Consider the following 17090-nt stretch of genomic DNA (forward strand, 5'->3'; position numbering starts at 1 on the left):
TAATAGTAGCAACTCCACAATTGATGGACTGATGAAGATGAGGAGGACTCTTTGCTGCCAACAACTACAAATGATATAATACAATTTACATATTTTTTTTAGAATATAATATAATAAGATGCGTTAAATTAACATGAAACAAATGTACCTCTACAAAGCTCGTATCATGCCTAGGCTTGGAGTCTATTATGAATGTAGATGGTCCAGTAGAGAACTAATGCACATGGATAAAAAAATTCTAATCCTTTATATTATTACTTAATAAATATATGTATTAATTGAAATGATTAAATCAATAGATACCTATCAACTCATCGACAAGACGTAAAATAGGGTCGCAAAATTTGTACTAGGGCCATCAAAAATCTTACCCTAAATTTTAAACAATGTCAAGACATGTTAATTTATTAGTCATTCATTATACATATGATATGTGATAAAATTAGTTTATTATAATTATAAATCTTTACCTATGTGTCAACACCAAATGTCTCACTTAGGAAGTCATTAGTGACTAGTTCATCATCAATAGTGTCTCCAACATGACAACCAAATGTGCATAAGGATCCACATGACCTACACATGTGACTGTGATGTAAAGAAGGCTCCTCCTCAACTAATGGATTGGCATAATGAATGAAGGTCTACGTCAAAGCATTGATAGTCCCTAGAGGATCGGTCTCTACATGTTCCTTCACAACTAAAGGAATAATAACATGCTCACCTTGTGGCTTGAAAATAGGTTCCCTAACTGCATTAGCATCACAATGTGCCCCCAATCTCTCAAATGATGATCCCCCACCTCTACCTTAAATATCTAACATGTCAAAATAATTAGAGATCTCCCCATAGACAAATTCAAAATATAATTTCCTTAAGAAATATATTAGACCTCATGATTATTGCATGGAGGGGCATTAGAGACCATACACCATCTATCCCAAAAGTTATTTCTAATATCATCATGGATGTACTAGTGGATGGGGAACCTTTTAGTTGTAGTTTTAATAGTGTCTTCTTCTCCTAGATTTTTAAACAATACAGATATGTCATCTTTCATTATGTCCTTTTTTTTTTACATATTCATAGGATAATTTGTTTGCATAATAACTTCTTTATTCTTCTCTCTTAACATGCCAAATATAAAACTAACACCAAAAAAAGCTACCTGGCTCACAATGGACTCAAGGGAGGATGCCAATTATGTTCTCATAGGATTAGTTTTCCCATAAGATTTTAACCTACCAATGATTATTTCTAATTAAGTTTTCTCTCTTTCTATTTCATTCATTATATTGCCCTGGGTATTAGGAGGAGGTCTTGCAATTAGTGGAGGTTGTGGAGGTTCTTTCTCTTCCTCATGAGGGTTTTCATTTTGATTTTGTGGAGGATTTTGTTGATTAGACTAGGGATTTGGATCATTTGATGGTGTAGGTTTTGGTAGTTGAATATTCATATTTCCTAATAAGAAACCAATTGCATTTTAAAAAACTAACAAACTTGAAGAAAAATCTAAAAACAACATAGAAAATAATGCAACAACAAGGTTAGAAGACATGCATGATGAACTCAATCTTGATCTCTGGCAATGAGGAGGCATTTTGAGGAGGAGAGAGAGCAAATTTTTCACCTTCTACAAAATGTGTGTGCATTATTAGGGGTAGAGAAGGCAACCGACAAAAGAAACAAGTGAAAATGAAATTGGCCATGGGTTGTCATCATTTTATGTGATTGCACGTAGTGCATATGCACTATAGTGTGTGCACACTCATGGGCTCCACAAGCCTAAGGCTTGTGGAGACTAGGCCATAATGCATGCACGCTATAGGAATTTTTGAATAATAAAATGGGTATCATCTTTTTGCTACCATAACTTGGAGCATTCATCCTCTTCTCTCCTTGGTATTGTTTTCTATTTTTCTTCTTCCATTGTGTTTACGAAGCAAGGTGATTAGATAGTTAGGTGTGCCTTGGACCTAGATTTTCAATCCATGCTTTTGTCAAGTTACCTTTGGAATTGCTAGAAAAAGGGGAGTGAATCTGTATAGACATAATTCTTATAAGTCAAGGGACAAGTAGATGTGTGAGTATAGTCACAAGAGAAGTTCTACAAGTTATTGATATGGAGTTGATGCTACTGAACAAAGAAGTATAGCCAATGGGGAGTGTTTGTCAAAGTGGACCAAGATAAAGAACTTACTACTAAACTTGTTGTAGAGAAATTGAATGAAGTCAAAGAGCTAAATGTGTACTGGCATTTGATGTTTATTGTTTCATAATGTTATGTTATGTCTTTTGCATTTCAATTAATGCCAAAGGGGGAGATTTTTAGCCCCAACTAGTAATATTGTTAATGTATGTGAAAGATTCATATCAATTATTATGTGGTCATTGATGTCAAGCCTTAATTGGTTAGACTTTATGCTAATTTAGTAGAGTACCATATCATTTGACTAATGAAGAGGATTTCAAGAAAGTATGATGACGATGTAAGAGTGATAAGTGTATGGTATTCAATGGGTACTTGAATGAGTTAGACTTTGACAATACAATGTTGGTTTTATTTTCTTACATGATTTTCTCAAGTGTTGAGATCATGTATAAGAAAGACATTTTGGTTGATGAATGAAGAACCTATTGAAATCTGATTGAAAAGATCATTATTGAAGAAGGGTGATTGTTGCAAAGAAGGGAGATTGTTGATAAAGAATGTCTTCAATCATTTTTTTGTCACTGATGTCAAACCTACTATTTTCTAGAATGACAATTTCTTATAAGATCTAAGTACTATCGCTTAGTTGATTGATGAAGAGGATTTAATCAATAAGATGTAACAAAAGCACCTAAGGGAAAGGTTGAGTTATGGTTTTGTAATGAAGTGCAAGGATTAGTTAAGACAATGATAAAATGATGTATTGATAATACACTTGAAGATACAGAGGTTGGCTACACTTAGAAACTCTAGAAGAATAAGTTGTATCAAAGTTGTTTGCAAAGCTTAACTAAGTTTACCAATAAGTGTTGAGCAAATGCAAAATCTAGTGTGTGCTGAGTGAAACAAAAGGTGCACAGTAAGTTCAGGTGTCAAGCATTAGTAAAATTTAGTTAATGCCACGTGAATTCATAGTAGGTGCCAAGCATAAGAAAAAATTAGTTGATGCCAAGTAAAACAGTATGTGTTGAGCATCTGAAAGTCAATAGTGTCAAGCTACTGCATTATTTGAAAAGTCTAAGATTTGTTAAATCTAAGTTGACAAGTTTGTTACCTTGAATTTTGTGAACTAGATGGAAGATAAGGATGATGATCTAGTGGCACAAAATTTTAGGTAAACCATTTTTAGCCAAATATAGGAGGATTCTTCATGATGTTTCTAAAAGGAAACAAGATAAGGGGTAGATTCATTGAATCTTACGTACCCATTCAAACCAAAATTAAGAGCAGAAAAATTAGAGTGGTAAAAGTATTCTAAACTTCTATGTAAGGAGTTATAGGTCAAGAAGCAAGAGAGGTTGGTTGAAGAGAGTATTTAGTGTCAAGGTGAAGGCATCAAGAGGGAGGAATAGAGTACTAAGAATCTACTTCGATAGGTGACCACAGAGGTGATTGCATTGGTAAATCAAACATGGAGAGTCAAGGAGACAAAGCTTGAAAGAAGGACATGTTGTCAGAGGTGCAGAGATTGAAGGCCGAGAAAATTTGTGAGTTGAATTGAGATCTAAAATCAGAAAGTTATGTTGTGAGTTGTATCAAATCAAAAGCCCTTATTGTTACTCTCTAGAAATTGTATCAATTAGGATAAAACCCTATGGACTTAGGTTGGTTTAACAGCCATTGTATAAATCCTTTAATAGGGTGACATTCCAAGTGAATGTTCTAAAGGCCTTTAACTAGGCCCACTTCTAATAGGGTGGTTGAAATCCTTTAACTAGGTCACATTTAACAGTGTGTTGTAGCCTTTAACAGGGCAGGCCTTTCATAGGGCATCACTTTAGAAGAGTGAGAATTGAATATCATGTTATTGGTGGTTTTTTCCAAATTGGGTTTCCATGTAAATCAATGTGTTATGTGTTGATCTTTCATGTTTTATTCCTACATGTTGATTTTCTAGTAACTTTCTAAGATGTATGTTTAGCTTGGATGCATGGCTAGTTTAATGGGTTCACTATACTTAATGAAAAAGTTTTATTAGGACATTTAGACCTTGAATAATTGATTCACCCCACCCCCCCTCAATTATTCTAAAGCATTTCTAACAATTGGTATCAGATCCATCTACTAATTTGGTTTAAAGGTACTAGAAGTACAAAATATCAAGATGTCCAAGAAAGAAGTTCCCAAGCTCAACAGAGATAACATCACTGCTTGGCAAAGTTTAATGAAGCTACACCTTGATCATGCACAAACCTCAATTGAAGTGGAACATGTTCATCTAGTTGGTGTCCCTACTGCAGAAGATATGAAGAAAAAGAAGGAGCATAATCAGGAAATGTCTGAGATTGCCTCTGCCCTCAACTATGCTAAATTTGATGACATCAAGGGATGTGACTTTGCATTCAAGATGCGGAAAGCCTTGACTGATATTTATGGAGGAGATTAGAATGTCCAAAGAGAAAAAAGAGAAAGCCTTATAGGAAAGTTTGATGACCAAAGAATGGAGGAAGGTGAGAACATTGCTCAATATGCCTCTAGAATAAAGGAAGTAGTGAGTGCAATAAGAAGTTTGGGTGGTCATTTAGATGATGAAACTGTTAATAAAAAATTCTTAAGAACCTTGCTCCCCATCTATGCTATTAGAGTTTTAGCCATCCAAGAGTTAAGATGTGTACTAGGAAACAAGCTAACTCTTGAAAGTATTGTAGGAAGACTTATTCATTTGAGTTACCAAATTTGATAACTACAAACTTGAGACTCTTGAATTTTCCTTCAAGGCCAAGCTATTGTTGAAAGACACTAAAGAGGTGAAACCAAAGAAGAAGAAAAGAAAGAAAAAATATGCATCTAGTGACAGCAACACAGATAAAGAAGATGTGGAACAATTGGAAGCATTGTTGGCCAAAAGATTTCACAAAGGAAAAGGCAAATTCAAAGGTAACTTGCATATCATATGTTTTAATTGTAATGAAGTAGGACATATTACTGCAAGATGCACAGAAAAGAAGAACTACAGAGAAGGCAACAACCAATAGAATAGAAGAGAAGATGATAACAGAGACTACAAAGACAAAGGCAAAAAGTGCTATATTATTGAAGAAGAGGATTCTGATGAAAATGATGATGAGGTAGTCTATGTAGCCATGAAGGATGAGTTAGATGAAGATGAGGCAATAGCACTGGTAACCTGTGTGAACAAGAATGACAAGTGGATCATAGATAGTGGGTGGTCACATCACATGACAAAAGAAAAAATTAAGTTTGTTACATTTGCTCAATATGATGGAAATAGTGTTAGATTTGGAACTGATGCTCCATGTCTAATCAAAGGAAAAGGTTCTATTAAGCTTATAGAGAAAATTTCATGTGATAATGCATATTATGTTGAAGGATTGAACTACAATCTACTAAGTGTGTCATAGTTAGGTAATGTAGGGTGCAAAGTAGAATTTAGAAACAAAACTGCCAAAATCTATGACACTGATGGAAATCTAATAGGAAAAGGAGATCAAAACTAGGAGTAATCTATTTTACCTAGATATGGAAGATGCAACTTGTCTTATTGTAAGATTTGATGATGTATGGCTATGGTATAAAAGGCTATGTCATGTCATCCTTGATAACTTGATTAGCATCAGCAAAATGAAGAAAGTTAGAGGTTTACCTAGACTGAAGAAGCTTGACAATACAATGTGCAAACAATGCCAACTAGGAAAGATGACCAAGTCAAGTTTCAAAAGAAAAACCTATATTTCTAAAGAAGTACTAGAGTTAATTCATACAGATTTATGTAGCCCAATAGAAGTGCAAAGTTATAAAGGAGATAGATATATAATGTTTTTTGTTGATGACTACTCTAGAATTATGACTTTCATATTCTTAAAGCAAAAATCTGATACATTTCAAATGTTTAAGTGGTATTTGACTAGGTTTGAAAAGGAAAAAGGGAAGAATCTGAAGTGCCTAAGATGAGATAGAGGAGGAGAGTTCACATCAAAAGAATTTGTGACATTTTGTAATGATAAAGGAATTAAAAGACAAACATTAGCACCTAGAACTCCCCAACGGAATGGCATTGCAGAAAGAAGGAATAGATCAGTGATAAACTGTGCCAAAACATTAATGATGGAGAAGACTGTTTCTCTAAAGTACTTGAAAGAAGCTGTAAGTATAGCTAACTACACCTTGAATTGATTACAAGTCAAGAAAGGTACAAATGCAACACCTTTTAAATTATCACCTAATGTAAAAAATTTCAAAGTATTTGGTTGTAAGTGTTATATTCTTAAAGATTCTAGAAATGGAAAGTTTGATGCAAAGAGTGATGAAGGCATATTCCTTGAATACTCCACCAGAAGTAAAGCATATAACAAAATTGTGGAGAGTGCAAATGTAAATTTTGATGAGCATGCAAAATTTCAAGATGATGAATCTATCAAGAAACCAAAAGAATATAGATCCTTTCTATATTTCTATGGGGGAATGCCTACTAAAGAAGAAGCTGTCAATCAAGTCAGAAATTAGCAACAAGTTTCAGTATCAACCGAGTCATAACTAGTGAATTTCGAGTTACATTTAGAAGCCAAGTTGTAGAATGAAGAAAATGCACATTCTAATTCTAAAATTAGTACACATGAAAGAGATGATGAATTACCTAAAAGAGATGTGCATAGTGGCTCTAAAACTGAAAGACCTAACATGGAAACAAGAACAAAACCAAGGCTATCCAAGTATGTGAGAAGACATCACCCTACAGAACAAATTATTGGTGACAAGGAAGCCATACCAATGACAAGAAATAGACCAAGAAATGAATCATGTCTACTAAGCAAGATTGAACCCCAAATAGTGAAAGATGCGCTACAAGATGATGATTGGTGTAAAGCTATGGAAGAGGAGATTGATCAAATAGAGAAAAAAAAAACCTAGACTTTAGTTCCAAGACTAGCTAATAAGAATCTGATTGATACCAAGTGGGTATTTAGAACAAGCTAGATGAGAGTGGTAAGGTCACAAGAAATAAGGCTGGACTAGTCTATAAAGGTTATGCACAAGAAGAAGGATTGGACTATGGGGAAACATTTGCCTCTATTGCAAGAATGGAAGGAGTAAGAATTCTACTTGCACATGTTGCTTACAAAGGTTTTAAATTCTACCAAACGGATGTAAAATATACTTTTTTGAATGGTATACTAGAAGAGGAATTCTAAATAGAACAACTAGAGGGATTTGTTGATGACAAAAACAAGGATATGGTTTGCAAATTGCATAAAGCACTCTATGGTTTGAAACAAGTGCCTAGAGGATTGTATAAGAGACTTCACAAATATCTTGTGAAGATAGGATTTGAGAGAACAGATGACAACAACAATATGTATATCAACGTAGAAAAAGGTAAAGACATTTTGATATCTAAAATATTTGTTGATGACATAATATTTAGAGGAACATATGCACTATGCAAAGATTTCGTTGATCAGATGAAAAATGAGTTTAAGATGTCAATGTTTGGGGAAATCAACTTCTTTGTTGGATTGCAAGTACATCAACTAAAACATGGCATATTTGTGACTCAATCAAAATATATCAAGGAGATACTCAAAACATTTGGCTTAAAGGATTCAAAACTAGTTAGTACACCTATGGTAACAGGACATAAGATATCCAAGAATGATGAGTCAACTAAAGGAAATCAGACAATGTAAAGATCAATGATTTGAAAGTTATAGTAGGTTGTACACAGTAGACTAGACATTGCATTATCTATTGGAAAAGTGGCAAGATTTTCTACAAACCCAAGAGAAAATCATCTTATGGCTGTAGAAAGAATAATGAAGTACCTAAAAGGAACAGATGACTTTGGCTTATATTACAAGAGGAGTGAAAAGTTTGAGTTGAATGCTTACACTAATGCAGATTAGGGAGGTAATATAGATGATAGAAAAAGCACTAGTGGAGGAGAAATTTTCTTAGGTAAAAAATTAGTCACTTGGACTAGAAAAAAGCAAAGTTGTACTTCATAGTCCACAGTTGAATCTAAGTATGTTGCTACTACTATCAACTACACCAATATTGTATGGATCAAGCATCTGTTAAAAGGTATGAAAGAAGAGATAACTGAACCTGTGATACTCTATTGTGATAATACAAGTGCCATCAACATATCAAAGAATCCTGTGATGCATGCTAAAACAAAGCACATTGCAATTAAGTATCCCTATGTAAGAGAACTGGTGGAAAATAAGCAAGTGAAGATGGAATATGTCAACTAAAAGGAACAAATTGTTGACATATTCACAAAACCATTACCTAAAGATGCATTTGAGTATCTTAGAGGTAAGTTAGGGGTGATAACCCTATCCAAAGTTTTTTAAGCAACAACAAGACTACCCCTGCATCAAATGAGTTGATTGTTGAAATGTTATAAATTGATGCAGAGGATACTTACTTTAGGTTTTTCCTGAAGTAACTAAAGTATTGAAATTCCAAACAAGTCACAAGCAAGGTGACAAAGGGAAAAATTAGAGTTACTATAGTGGCTACACTTGCATGACAAAATGTTGAAATAGTATGTCTTTGGTATTGTTGTCAAAGAGAGAGAAATAGCAGAAACTGATCAAACATGTAGAGGGAGAAATAACAAATCTATAGAGTGTAAGAGAGAGAAGCAGAATCAAAGAAATAAATTAGGATGACAAGATCAGAGAGGGAGTAGAACAAAAAGGAGAAGATAGTGTATTAGCAAAAGAGATATCCCTAATACTTTGAAAGAGGGAGTTACTTATAGAATTTAGATGGAGTCATAAGAAATTCAAAGTTGTTGATAGAATGAATAATTTTGTTATTTGATTTACTATTTTAACCTAGTTAGCATTTTGATAACTTGGTTGATCAGTTTGGTTTTCCATTAATGCCAAAGAGGGAGATTGTTGAAATTTTATTGAAAGATCATTATTGAAGAAGGGTGATTGTTGTAAAGAAGGGAGATTGTTGATAAATAATGTTTTCAATCATTGTTTTGTCACTGATGTCAAACTTGCTATTTGCTGTAATGACAATTTCTTATAAGATCCTAGTACTATCACTTCGTTGATTGATGAAGAGGATTTAATCAATAAGATGTAACAAAAACACCTAAGGGAAAGGTTGAGTTATGGTTTTGTAATGAAGTGTAAGGATCAGTTAAGACAGTGATAAAATGATGTATTGATAATACACTTGAAGATACAAAGGTTGGCTACACTTAGAAACTCTAGAAGAATAAGTTGTATCAAAGCTGTCTGCAAAGCTTAACTAAGTTTATTAGTAAATGCTGAGAAAATGCAAAAATAAATTGTGTACTGAGTGAAATAGAAGGTGTCGAGCAAGTTTAGGTGTCAAGCTATGTAATTGGTGTCGAGCATCAGTAAAATCTAGTTGATGCCGAGTGAATCCATAGTAGGTGTTGAGCATCAAAAAAACATAGTTGATGTCGAGTAACATAGTATGTGCCAAGCATAAAAAATTCAATAGTGTTGAGCTGTTGCATTATTTGAAAAGTTTAAGATTCGCCAGATCTGAGCTAACAAGTTTGTTACCTTGAATTTGTGAACTAGATGGAAGATAAGGATAATGAGCTGGTGTCACAAAATTTTAGGTAAACTATTTTCAGGTGAATACAATAGGATTCTTCATGATGTTTCTAGAAGGAAACAAGATAAGGGGTAGATTCATTGAATCTTACCTAACCATTCAAACCAAAATTAAGAACAAAAATATTAGAGCAAGAAAAGTATTCCAGATTTCTATTTAAGGAGTTATAGATCAAGAAGCAAGAGAGGTTGGTTGAAGAGAGTATGTGGTGTCAAGGTGAAGGCATTGTGAGGGAGGAACATAGTACTGAGACTCTGCTTTGATAGGTGACAATAGAGGTGATTGCATTGGCACATCAAGCATGGAGACTCAAGGAGACATAGCTTGAAAGAAGGAAAAGCTGTCAGAGTTGTAGAGACTAAAGGCCAGGAAAATTCATGAGCTGAATTGAGATCTAAAATCAGCAAGTTATGTTGTGATTTGTATAAGATCAAAAGTCATTATTGTTACTCTCTAGCAATTGTATCAGTTAGGGTAAAATCCTATGGATTTAGGTTGGTTTAATAGCCATTATGTAAATTCTTTAATAGGGTGACATTCCAAGTGAATGTTCTAAAGTCCTTTAACTAGGCCCACTTCTAACAGGGTGGTTGAAATCCTTTAACCAGGTTAGATTTAATAGTGTGTTGTAGCCTTTAACAGGGTAGGCCTTTCATAGGGCATCACTTTAGAAGAGCGAGAATTGAGTAGTATGTTACTAATGGTTTTTCCCAAATTGGGTTTCCACGTAAATCACTATGTTATGTGTTGATCTTTCATGTTTTATTCCTGCATGTTGATTTTTTAGTAACTTGTTAAGATGTATGTTTAGCGTGGATGCATGGTTAGTTTAATGGGCTCACTATACATAGTGAAAAAGTTTTATTAGGACATTTAGACCTTGAATAATTGATTCACCCCCCCCCCCCCCCCCCCCCCCCCCGCGCCCTCTTAGTTATTCTAAAGCATTTCTAATAGAACCACAATATCAACTGAGCTATTATAGTTGTCATCAAGAACCTAAGGAAGAAGTGAAGAAAGTATAGTGTCAACCGAGAAATTTCAATGTTAACTAAGTCTAGTGTTGATCAAGCAAGATGTAATGTTAACCAAGCATGAAAATGAAGAAAAAATTAGAAAAGATTTTATCTAAAGCTGACATTTGATGAAATTAAAGATTTTTCAAAAAGTTTTGAAGATAAGAATGAAGTTAGTTATGAGATCAATGGTTGGAGAAATTCAAAGAAGAGTTGATGAAGGAGATTTAACAATTTGAATTTGATCACAAAGTTGAAGGTGGAAGTATATTTCTCAGGCATCTAGATTCGATAAATCTGAACTTGATGAAGATCTAATGATTGTGTTTAAGCAAAAAAACCTGGAAGATTATAAATAAATGACTAAATTTTTATATGTAAAGGATGAACATTGTGATTCAATGTTGTTGATATCATTGATGTTTAATGTCATTTGATTTCCACAATCCATTAGTAATATCATGAGAATTTCTAGAGTTTGATTGTGTCGTAATTTTTAAGCATCAATCAAACTCCAGAAATTCTCATGATATCATTGATGTTGTTGATTGTTGTTGATGCTGAAGAAGTTGAAGAAGTAAGTGATAATTGAGTAGAATTTCATTGTGAAGATCAAGTAATGGAAGTCCTAAGTTAATGTGTGGAGTGAGTGAATTTTCCATAAGTTGAAAAAGTAAAGAGATTGAGTGACACAGAGATCTAAACAAGAAAGGTAGTGCTAAAATCTAAGAAATCATTTCAATGTTACTCTCTAACCATTATAGCAGAAAATTTCTTAACCAAGTGGACTCAAAATTCTTTTTAAATCCAATATAGTGACATTTTATTGAATGTTTTATAAGTCCTTTAGAGGCAACCACTCTTTAGAAGTTCCAAGGAGTGAATATGGTATAGATTATCTTTTGTGAAAATTCTCTAATAAGGTGACAATAGCAATGCATATGTAACCTTTAACAAGGTTGGCTCCTAATAGAGCTCACTTTAGAAAAGTGAAATATTTTGGGTTGCCAATTCTCATGTGGTTTTTCCCTTTATAGGGTTTCCATCTAAAATACTTATGTCAAATTTGTGTGGATTCTTATTGTGTTGCAATTTTATTTCACTTTTACTGTTTATTGTTGCAACTCGATATAAGCTAGAAGTTAACTTTGATTCTTTGTATATTAAGTTGAAAGTTTAATGCAAAGTTTATATCAATTTATATTTTGATATTAGATCTAATTATCAATCTTATGATCTAAAGTATGTGTTTGAGTTGGTGAAAAGAGTTATGACTTGTAGGATAACTAGTTGTAACTGATTCAACCACCCCCCCCCCCCCCCCCCCCCCCCCGCCTCCGCCTCAATTATCCAATAGTCATTCTTCAGTTACATGAAATATTTAGTCATATGTTGGGCAGAAAAATATTATTGAGTCATGGGCTTTGTAATAATGTCAATTTTGATACTATGAAACATGTTATCTTGTTTAATATTTAGAATGGTAGATGTTCTACAGAGTTTTCTAATCATATTTTGTCTTAAAAGTGAAATGTTGAAATTATACTCTAACATCATGTTAATGTTTGATCCATCATCTCTTTCTGGTTCTCCTTATTTGGACTCTGATCTTTAATGACAAGGCCATTTACCTCTTCATTCTTCTCATTGTCAGAGTTCACCAAGATCTTAACATCAGTAACTCCTTTTTAGTGGGTGTAGGCCTTTCACTTTGGTTCAAAATATTCTCCTTCTGCCCCAAAGGTTTTGAAATCAATTTTCACTCCAAATTCCCCTCTTTTCTACTTTCCCCATCATTTTCAACCAGAGAGAAACCCTAACTACTAGAATACCCATCTAGATTAGAACTAAGATCCGTAGTTTTCATTAAATTTGCATCCTCTTCATCTACACTTTTCTTAGACTTTATGGATTGCTCATTAGCTTTCTTATTTTTCTCTATCTTAATCTGCTTCTTTTTACCCTTACTATTGTCACAACCCTCCTCGATTTTCACTGTATTATTTTTAATTTTCTTAGCACTTATCTTTTGATGAGGCTCATTACCAATCAATTTTCTCTTCTTCTCCACAACAAGTGTAGGCTTCAAATTACATTATTTTTATAGTAATTTTCAATTAACAAAATAAGTCCTTCATAGAGTATGGGTCTAGTTTCCTTCTTTCTATGGGCCTGAAGACTATTTAGCAAAGAAAATTTCAAGTAGGAAGGACAACCTATCCTTATACTAGAAATGGTTCAAAAACACAAAATAGAATTTATGAACCCTTTTCGATCTACCATCCAAAATAAAATACTCACAGACATGAGATAAAACATCTTGCCAAATTATCTTAATTTGGTCCATGTCATAGAACTCCATGTTCTTCACTAGCCTTTTTTTCTCCTCCTCCTTTTTGGGAAATTTCTTGAAAACAACAATTGATATACCGATTTCCTTTCTAAATTCTAATCCCTCCATAGAAAGACCAATTATCTCTGCTATAAACTCCTCAATCAAATTCACTATCATCCCATGAAGTGTAACCCTTTCCTCAGACCGGTTCTTGAAGAAGTAATCAATAATGTGGGGTTTGTAACCGTGTAGCTTCTCAATGTATGCTATCACTTTACCCTTCTTGAGAATCTCCCACACCACCCTTTTCGCTTTCCATTCTTTGTAGTTAGATGGCTACTATTTCCTTGGCTCCCCACCCATAGTACAAGAAGCTTTGTAAATTCTATGAAAAATGGTAACTTTCATAGGAGACAAGGTATCTTTAACCCCAATTAAGCTTTTTTCTCAAAAAATGTGCCAAGTCCTTTTGATGATGACACAAAAGGACCTCCTTGAAATATGATTATATTCCATAATAAAACCACTAGTTTTCATAATAAACTACAAAATCTCACATAATCTTTCCTTCAATTGCATTAGTCATGTCATAATTAATGATTGCCATCAACTCACTTTCCTTGTTGGGATTATCACTCTACGTCAACTTTCCATCTATGTAGATAGCTATATTAGCTATCTAGTTAGACACTTTATTGCCTTATTAGTAATTATGAGTTATGATGACTTTATCAAACTTTTTAATCAAATTTTTAATTTCCATGATACTTCCATCAATATTTCATGCAATCATTTTCTTATTATTTAGTATATTAACTATGTTTAAAGAATCCCCTTCCAGCCATAAGTTCCTATAACCAGTTTTCACTGCCATCTTGACAGTATAAAGAGCAACAATAGCCTCAACTTTATGACTAGTCGAGTGACCAATAGGGATAGACACAACATCTACTACTCTACTATTATGGTCTCTTTGGACTCCACCACACCCAACTCTTCCAGAGTTCCCTTTAGCAAAACCATTGAAATTAGCTTTCAACCAACCCAGAGGAGGGGATTTCCATATTACACCCTGTCTATGATTGTTATGTTTTGAACTGGTTCCTATCATTTTCATTGGATTTCTTATATGCACATCATCACCATTTTTATTCTAAGATATAAAATTCTCTCTGATAACCCTGAAAATATTTTGACCACCACCCATTCATGAGTTTCTTTATTTCTAAATATTTTGTTATTTCTTTCTTTCCAAAGACCCCAACAAAGATGGGGGAGAGATATATTCAAAAGAAATCCAATTTTAGTTCCTCTGACATGATATTTCCAATTTTGAAAATACTCAACAATATTACTAGGCTAAACCTACCAAATACTCCAATATTGAAGAAGGGATCCCCAAACATTCGTGTTCTAATTACAATTCAAAAAATATGATTCATGTCTTCAATTTCCATCTTACATAGGGAACATCTGTTTACTATATCAATACCTCTTTTTTTGAAGATTATCCAGAGTTAAAAATTTATTTTGAAGCACAGTTTAAAAGAAGATATTAATTTTTGGGGTAAGACCCTTAATCCAAGCTCTATCCCATAGAGGGGAACTAGCCTTCTCCTCAAATCTAAACACAGAACAAACCTTGAAATAACTACAAGGTTCAATTCCCCACACCATAGTATCCTCCTTGTAAGGATAAAGGCTAAATGGATTAAGGGAAATTTGAATACTAGAAAAACCTTGGCAAAACTTAGGAATGTTAACCCATCCATTTTCAGTCCATTAGTTCCCCAAAAATTCTCCAAAAACATGTTTGCAACTTTCTATAGGAGAGATTTCATCAAATTCCTCCAACAAAGGATGATCCAAAAGCCACTCATCTTCCCAAAATCTAACTTTTCTTCCATCCCCAACTTTCCACTTACAACCTTTATTCAAAATATGTTTAGACCCTTGAATAGCTCCCCAAATAGTAGAGAAACTAGAGATAATAGGGTATGACAAAAAGTCATAAATAGAAGGAGCATTATAAAAGGTACTTATGTCTCCACATAAAGCTCCATTCTTTATCATCATAGTATACTCTCCATCCTTGTTTAGTCAACAGAGCTTTATTCATACTTCGAATAGATCTAATACCCAAACCCCCTTCCATCTTTGGTTTACAAACCTTTTCCTACACTATCAAAGTCATTCTCTTTAAATTATCTTCAGTTCCAAACCAAAAAAAATTCCTTTGAATTTTATCAGTTGCATCTGCAAAGTTTGCTGGAATTTTGAATAGGCTAAGTGCATAAGTAGGGAGACTTTGGAGACTAGCCTTAAGTAAAGTGACTTTACCAGCTTGACTCGGCATATTACCTTTCCATCCAACTAATTTCTTCTTGAATTTATTCACTAGATCCTCCCAAAAGGATTCAAAAGGACTAAGCCCCAAAAGGAGACCAAGATAAGTGCTAAAAAAAAACCTATAGAACACCCCAAAATGTTAGCAATTTTCCTTTGTCTAAGAATAGGAGTATTAATAAAAAATAAAGAGCTCTTATCCCAATTAATCAATTGCCCAATGGAAGTAGAATAAAGATTCAAGGCCTTCTTAAGACTTCTTGCCTCCCTAACATCATCATTTTCCAAAAAAATGGTATCATCCACAAATTGTTCATGGGAACAAAGAAGAGGATGTAAAGAAGGTCTCACACCTTGAATCCCTCTTAAAACCAACCTACCAATATACTTGCCAAGACTATCAGCCATAATTGTTAAAAGAATAGGAGAAATAAGATCACCTTGTCTTAGACCCCTAGAAGGTATAAAAAATCAAAAGAACTCCCATTACTAAGACAACCAAAGAAGATGTAGAAACAAATTACTACATAATAAGCTTAAGAAATTGTTCACTAAAACCACAAGAAAGTAAAACCCTTTGAAGAAAACTCCAGTCAACTCTGTCATAAGCTTTAGCTATATCCACCTTCATTACAAAACCCTAAGAATTAGAAAGAGATAAAGAATGAATATTTTCATGCACAAAAATAATGGAGCTTAGAATTTTTCTTCTAGGGATAAATCCATTTTGTTGATAAAAAAATAAGGTTAGGAAGGATAACCAAAAACCACAAAGTAAGAACTTTAGAGATAATTTTGTAAATAGAATTACAAAGGCTAGTGGATCTAAAATGTTCAGGGGGATCAACTCCACACTTCTTTGGGATAAGACAAAGGAATGTAGAATTAATCTCCTTAAGCATTTTTTTTTGCTACAACAAATTCTTTCACTACATCATAAACATCTTTACCAACCACTTCCCAAAATTTATGGAAGAAAAACACTGGAAAACTATCTGGGTCGGGAGATTTATCTCCTTCAAAGGAGTAGACAACTTTATAAATTTCATTCCCAGAAGGAATAGCTATCATCATTTTGTTCTGCTCATTAGTGACCACTTGAGGAATAGCTTCAAGAAGCTCCATCTATTTAGTTCCATCAACATTAGGTCCTGAAGATAGAAGAGATGAGAAATGGGAAACCATTTCTCAAGATATTTCATTTTCATTAGTTATTTTATCCCTTCCCCTAGAAAGGTTGGAAATACGATTCTTAGCTCTATATTTCATTGTAGAAAGATGGGAAAAAAAATAGTATTTATGTCACCTTCTTTAAGCCATATAGACCTAGATCTCTTCCTACAAAAGGTTTCCTCTTTAGAAATAATATCGTGGTATTGTACTAGCTTTTCATTTTCTTCTTTAACCAGGTCCTTTGAATAACCTTCCACCTGAAGTCTATCTTGGATAATTTGCAGTTCATCATTCATATTCAATTACTCTTAAAGATATTCCCAAAGGACTTCTTATTCCATTCTCTCATCCTTTTCTTAACATTCTTAAGTTTGGAAGCAGCATGGAATAGAGCAGTACCTTCAATATTAATGTTCCACCATTTTTCCAGTAAAGA

The sequence above is a fragment of the Cupressus sempervirens genome, chromosome 9 (genome assembly GCF_028749045.1).
Source record: "Cupressus sempervirens isolate cs-2001-9-10 chromosome 9, ASM2874904v1, whole genome shotgun sequence".
Lineage (NCBI taxonomy): Eukaryota > Viridiplantae > Streptophyta > Pinopsida > Cupressales > Cupressaceae > Cupressus > Cupressus sempervirens.